Source organism: Oryctolagus cuniculus, chromosome 6 (genome assembly GCF_051225735.1).
Source record: "Oryctolagus cuniculus isolate XC-2025 breed Fujian yellow rabbit chromosome 6, ASM5122573v1, whole genome shotgun sequence".
In the NCBI taxonomy this organism is placed as follows: domain Eukaryota; kingdom Metazoa; phylum Chordata; class Mammalia; order Lagomorpha; family Leporidae; genus Oryctolagus; species Oryctolagus cuniculus.
The window spans coordinates 83,579,173-83,586,694 of NC_142872.1; the positions used below are offsets into that span (position 1 = coordinate 83,579,173).

Sequence of the window (7,522 nt, forward strand, 5' to 3'; positions counted from 1 at the left end):
ACCCATAGTTTTGGGGACAGGTTGGGGGATGGAAGGATGGATTAGGTGGTTTTCCACATGGAAATAATTTCAAATTAAGATGCTTTAAACAGACTGTTTTAGATATTTTTGACTTTCTAAATATGGTCAACTATCATGAACTATTTCTTTTCATTGCAAAAATATTCCATATATTAAGAATTTATATAATCTGGGAAGGTGGGAGAATCTAGAAATATTTTTTTCTGAGCAAGAAATCTAAAAAGGTTCTCTGAAGTCATGAGTGGAAATGTCATACCCCCTAATGAGATACTTGAGCTCTTCAACACATCATTCACATATTTCATGCAAATTCTACTTCAGAGCAAACTATATGGACTTTTCTCAAGACAGATCTTTCTCAGTCAGCATCTTCACAACCCTCCAGAAAGTTTTACAGTCTTGACAATAAACCTAGTTAATCTATTTGGTTTTTGTTGCTACTGCCTTAGAGCAACTGGTTAGCTGACTGCCTTCAAATAATTCCCCTCCCATTGTGTTGGGTTCAGGTTCCCCTGGCTGCATGATGCGTGATGGCACCTTGGAGCCTGCCTCATGCCCAGAGATTCCTGACAAGCTGCTTTCATCTGACGTGCATAGATTCTCAGCAGCCCGCTTGCTCACAGCTCTGCAAGCTTCTTCTCAGCCTGCTGAGTTTGTCCAGTGCCTTTGATGGAGCAACTGCTGAAGAACTTAAGAGCGCAGTGTTTCTTGATGTTTTCAAACACTGGACAGATCTCTTTACTGCTTTGTTGAGACTGATGGAAAGAGTATGTTTTGCTTCTTTCCAGAGAGTAGCGTCTGCTGCTGACACTGGACCCAGATCTGCTGGGTGGAGAGTGCTCGCAACCCACTTTTCTCAGATACTCTGAGAAAAGAAGCATCTCTGCTATGAGAAGACCAATCCTTTATATAATAAGAAGAGAGCAGAAACGTTTTCTAAAGCTATGTCTCATGTCTCTGCATTCAGGCTGTTGGTTTGTAAAATAATCACTTCTTTTCCATTGATAGCCAGTCATAACCAGGGTGACTTTAAGGAGATACTCATTCTCTCGGAAGTCTCTCATAGTCATGTCATCCCACAGATCACATTTCCTCTCCTCTTTAAGCCACTACTCAGCTTTGGAAGGGCCAGGAACACAGTCATTCATTTGGTTTCTCGGAAACCAAGGGTGAAAAGAATTTTAAGTAAAAGCAGGTTATCTATGATTCAAAGAGATTGGGTCAGATGATGGCTAAAAAATGGAGATGTGATGGACATTGGGCACAGCTGTTAAGATACTGCTTGGAACATCCACATCCCATATCAGAGTGCCAAGTTTCAATTCCCAGTTCTACTTCCCATCCAGCTTCCTGCTAATGTGCTCCCTGGAAGACAGCAGTTGTGTCTCAGTCTGTCAAAGAGACTTCCATACGCCTATGTTTATAGTAGCCAAGAAATGAACTTGCCTCCCTGCCATCCACATCAGAGATCCAGACTGAGTGCTTGGTTCCTGGCTTCAGTCTGACCCGGGGCTGGTTCTTATGGGCATTTTGGTAAGTGAACCAGTGTATGCAAGCTATTCCTCCATCTTTCAGTCTTTTTCTCTCCCCTGTCTCTCTGTCTTTCAAATAAGATAGAAATAAATGACTTTTTTCTTAAGTGGAGCTTAGGCTTGGATAGAGGAAGTCCCTGGTGATGTTTACAAGAACTGGCTAAATAGAGTACAAGAGAAGCCTGGCCACAGAGGGGTACGGCAGGGGGTGAGATCAGCAAGGAAAGGCCAATTAGACAATGCTTTCTTGAAGCCTAGCTATGAAAGAATAGACACAGGCAGACAAAGAATGGAGTAAGAGATTTTTTTATGGTGCAAGAAAATCTGTTGTGTTTATACACTATGAAGAAAGAGCCTGGAGAGGGAGAAGGCACTGTAATAGAATGGATGATTGGTAGAGCCAGAAGTAAGTGGAAGGGAAGAGATTTAGAGGGAATACATCATCCTTCAAAGTGAAGGACGGGAAGGAATGGTGGTGCATGTGAGCATGAAGATCAGAAGCTGAGAGTGCTTGCAATTCATCTACATATTCTCAGGATGACTTCACAGTTTCATCCAGTGACATCAACCCCTGCAGAGTAACTGTGTTTCAAGGCACCAGCCACATTTGTTTTCTTTTCTTTTTTTTTTTTTTTTTGAGAAGTTCTCCTTTCCTTTTTATTGCTTAATTTGAGTGAGTTATACCAACTCAATTTTAAACACTCTTTAAATGCTGCCCTAAAGATTAAAAAAAGATATAATGACTAAAATAAAAATAATTGAATTAGAATTTCCTTCCTTTATCAAGCAAATATACTATTATTTGCCTTGATGGATATAATTTTATTTACATATTATTTACTGATTTATTGACTTACTTAATCTGTTAGTGATCATAAGAGGGATCTGACATTTTTTGAGACACTTTTCCAAAAAGAATACCAGTCAAACAAATTACAGTAAAAATGAAGCTGCTGTATTTTGCAGGTCTTTACAAACATTGAGACAGTAGACTCTAGAGGTGTGCTCATCATTGGCAGTGAGCTAATCCAGGAAGGATATTTTTAAAATCTAAAGTGCAAGAGCTTTATTGATGTTTCTTTAAAGGAAAGTATATAAATCTACTTAGAAATGTGTGTGTGTGTGCGTGAGAGAGAGAGAGAGAGAAGGAAGGAGGAAAGGAAGGAGGAAAGGAAGGAAGGACATAAGGAAGGAAGGAAGGAAGGAAGGAAGGAAGGAAGGAAGGAAGGAAGGAAGCGAGGGAGGGAGGGAGGTTGATTGAGGTTAATGTCATACTCTATAGTTATAGGACATAGACTGTGCTATGGTGGATAATCAGTACAATGACAGCTTTCCATTACAAACTCTTCTTGAACAAAAGTCACGTTCTCTATGTCTTCAAGTGTCCAGCTTCTCCTGCACTCCCACTATCTGGATGGATACAAATCTACCCTACAGATGTGCACAGCCACACACCAACTCTTCTTTCCCCATGACTAGTATGAAAGTTGTTCATTCTTACTACAGGCAATCCAGTGGTGAGAAATTTTCAGTGTCATCATTATAGCCCTTAATTGCTAAATGATTAAACTCAGAATCCATTCAAGGATTCAGAAGGCATGTTACAACAGAATTTTATATGTTGTTTCCCTGAATTTAAATGAAATTATTAGAAAGTAAAATATTATAGTATGCTAACACATTGATTTAAGATTCCATTTACTATTGTTTGTTTTTTTGTTTGTTTGTTTGTTTGTATGTTTGTTTTGACAGGCAGAGTTAGACAGTGAGAGAGACAGAGAGAAAGGTCTTCCTTGCATTGGTTCACCTCCCAAATGGCCTCCACGGCCGGTGCAATGCGGCTGGCAGGCTGTGCCGATCCAAAACCAGGAGCCAGGTGCTTCCTTTTGGTCTCCCATGCTGGTGCAGGGCCCAAGCACTTGGGCCATCCTCCACTGCCTTCCTGGGCCACAGCAGAGAGCTGGACTCAAAGAGGAGCAACCGGGACAGAATCCGGCGCCCCAACCGGGACTAGAATCTGGAGTGCCGGGACCGCAGGTGGAGGATTAGCCTAGTGAGCCACGGTGATGGCCTCCATTTATTATTGTTTAACTGACTTTGATGTTCTCTTCCTATATAAAGAGAGATACAAATGTCTAACCAAGTTTTTCTGTATTTCTGCTGGTAAATCTATGGTTAAGTATATTGTATCCTTATGCTGACCTTTTAAAAATAAACCTGTCCAAGGATTTTGTCCCAGGAAAAAAAAATAGATGATGAATATGTATACTTTCAGAGTCAAAAATTTTAAAAATATTTTCCTAATTTTTGTTATTTTGCCTTTTTTTGTCAGAAATTATAAACTAATTTTTATGTCCAAATATAAACTTGTGCTTTATTATATAAATCATTTAGAAATTTGTGGGTTGCCTAATCCACTGATGGTGGGAATGTAAACTGGTAAAACCACTATGAAAGATGTTTGGAGAAACCTCAGAAATCTGAATATAGTCCTACCATACGACCCAGCCATCCCACTCCTGGGAATTTACATAAGGGAAATTAAATCAGTAAATAAAAGAGCTATCAGCACTCCCATGTTTATTGAAGCTTAATTCGAAATAGCTAAGACATGGAATCAACCTAAATGCCTGCCAACTGAAGACTGGATAAAGAAATTATGGGATACATACTCTATGGAATACTACACAGCAATTAAACATGAAATCTAGTCATTTGCAGCAAAATGGATGAATCTGGAAAATATCATGCTGAGTGAAATAAGCCAGTCTCAAAGGGACAAATAATGTATGTTCTCCCTGATCTGTGATAATTAATAGGACACCTAGGGCCGGCGCCGTGGCTCAATAGGCTAATCCTCCACCTTGTGGCGCCGGCACACCGGGTTCTAGTCCCGGTCGGGGCGCCGGATTCTGTCCCGGTTGCCCCTCTTCCAGGCCAGCTCTCTGCTATGGCCAGGGAGTGCAGTGGAGGATGACCCAGGTGCTTGGGCCCTGCACCCCATGGGAGACCAGGAAAAGCACCTGGATCCTGGCTCCTGCCATCGGATCAGCGCGGTGCGCCGGCTGCAGCGGCGGCCATTGGAGGGTGAACCAACGGCAAAGGAAGACCTTTCTCTCTGTCTCTGTCTCTCACTGTCCACTCTGCCTGTCAAAAAAAAAAAAAATTAGGACACCTAAAAAGAAATCTGTAGAAGTGAAATTGACACTTTGAGAATCCATGACTTGAACAGCCCTTGTCTTGACTTTCAAGGAATTTTTTTTCCTTCTTAATATCATTGGTTGAACTCTTTACTTAACATAGAATCAATCATATGTGTATAAAGTCAATTGAAAATAGATCCCAGTAAAAAATAAGAGTGGGAATAAGAGAGGGAGGAGCTGTATAGTTCTGCATATATTCCTACAGTCTTACTTCTAGAGGTACAGCTAAAAACTTGCCATGGGACTCCAAATCCCATTAAACTGGGTGGTAATAATGTCATCTTAAGTGTTAAAGTGATCATATTAAGTGTTAAATTGATCATATAGATAGGATTAAGTGTTAAAGAGATCATATAAATAAGATCAAGTGTCTGACAATAACAATAGATAGAATTAAAATGGAGAGAATGTTTCAACATGGGAAGCAGTCCACACAACAGACTCATAGAATGACAATTACTTAAAAAAGGACTATGACCTCAAAATCAGCCCTTAAGGCATTCTGTTCTAGCAGAAAAGCCCATGAGAGCATTTCACACATGGAAAGCCAAGACACTGTTGCAAAATATGTCCTACATGAAGGATCTCTGTGAGTGAGACTCAAGTGGAAAGAAGGAGCCATCAAAGAAGGATGTACTTTTCCCAAAGGGAGGAGAGGACTTCCACTTTGCTAATGGCTTTGTCTAAATATTGATGGAGATTTGTGGACTCAGAAGGCTTCCATAGCCTTGGCAGCTCATGTCAAGAGCCTTGGGTGATCACTGACATCATATATAAGAGTGTTAAAAACAACTCCTTAGTGAGTTGTACTATAAGAACTAACTGTAAAACTTACTCTCAAACAGTTTTTTATATTGTGTGTGTGTGTGTGTGCAAATTGTTGAAATATTTACTTAGTATGGACTTGGTCTTCTGTGTATAAAGTTAATTGAAAACAAATCTTAGTGGAGAATGGGACTAGGAATGGGATAGGGAAGAGGTGGGTGGGAGTGGGATTGGGAGAGTGTGGGGGAGGGGAGAATCGCTATATTCCTAAAGTTGTACTTATGAAATTTGTACTCATTAAATAAGATTTCTTTAGAAAAATAAATAAATAAATAAATGTGCTACCTATGCCCAGAAGGGTACACATTAAAAAATATACTAGAGTCCAGAAATTTGCAAAAGAAATCAACACATTAAAGAGTTATCTTTCCTCCTATGTTCATTTCAGCTCAAGTCACAATAGCTAAGTTAAGGAATAAACCTAGATGGTCATCAGCTGTTAACAGGATAAAGAAATTATAATATATATATATACACACACTGTGGAATACTACTCAGCTCTAAAAAAATTAAATCCTGTCTTTTGCAACAAGATGGACACAACTGGAAACCATTATACTTAGTGGGATAAGCCAGTCCTGAAAAAGACTGATATATGTTTTCCCTGCTCCAAGGTAATTAATAGAGCACCTCAAATGTAGTGTATTGGAGTAAAATAGACATTTTGAGATTCGATGATTTTTATAGCCCTTTCTCTTCCACTGAGGAACAGTGTATTTTTTTTTCTCTTCATACTATTTGTTGAACACTTATTTAGAGTAGAGTTAACTATACAATCATTAAGTATACTGAAAATAGATCTTTGTAAAAATAAAGAATGGGAATGGGGGAGAGAGAGGGGGAAGGATTGGAGCATGGGTGGGTGGGAGGGTAGGTGTGGGAAATGTCACTATGTTCCAAAATCTGTATATATGAAATACATGAAACTTGCGTAACTCGAATAATATTTTAAAAAAATTGTGGGTTGCAATTCCCAAAGTACTTACATTTAAATATTTTTCTGTTGCTTTTTTAGAATAGGTAATTTAACTGCCTCAGGTAATGGTGTGATTATCCATTTACTTGAAGAGTAATTCCTCCATCACCCATCACCAGTACTCCAGCTCATCAATGGACAAGCTTTCACAGGAGTCAGTTGTAGGCCTCTCAGCAGCCTTGGAATTCATTCCTTTAAATAAAATGAAAGGCAGCTTAGGCCTGGGCATGAAATTATCTTCAACTCTTGCCTCTCTCTCCAACATTGGAAGCACACCAGAAATAGATCAAATGAAGGGCTGCCTCTGACTATTTTGCTTCGATGGATGGTGAGACCCTTGGGTCTTTGTAGCTCTTCACAGCTTGATGTGTCTGTTCTCTAGAGTCCTGTATATTTGACTGTAAACATAGAATTTCAAGTTCACATAAATCTGTCATCTTTTTTTCAGCCACTGGCAATGCTTACTTTTAGAGTAACATCCTATTTAGGTTATAACAGGAGTAATGATCAAAGTGGTTGAATGAAAGACCAGTGGAAGATGCAGCTAAAAAGTGATGCCTGCTCTGACTACTTTCATGTCAACCTCTTCTACCGAATTTTCTCCAGCATGCTGCTGCCACGTGATGCTGGTAATCAAGTAAGAAGCAACCCTGGCTCCTGGCTACACCCGCCTGCTGTTTCAGTACAAAAACAAACATTGAGAATGCTTGTTTGGAACTTGAACCCTGAAGCAGTTGGGTTTTCTGCTACTCTGTCTGGTTTTTACTGCAATGTGAGAACAGTGGTGATTCCCACAGCTCTCTGGGTCATCCCACCCATAGTGGGGAGGCAGCAGTTTATGTCAGCAGAGTGAAACTGACTCCTTGTCCTTAAGATTTGCGACCACTGCTTTGCAGACCCTGCTATGTCTCCATATAAATAAACCAAGCCTGGAAAGTCTCAAGGGCACCTCTGTTAAACAAGAA

General features: G+C 39.9%; 1 pseudogene; it reads right to left on the minus strand.

The window, feature by feature from the left end:
• Positions 1-237: 237 nt before the first annotated feature.
• Positions 238-1,125, minus strand: LOC100359026 (periphilin-1 pseudogene; annotated as a pseudogene).
• Between the last annotated feature and the right edge of the window lie 6,397 nt (positions 1,126-7,522).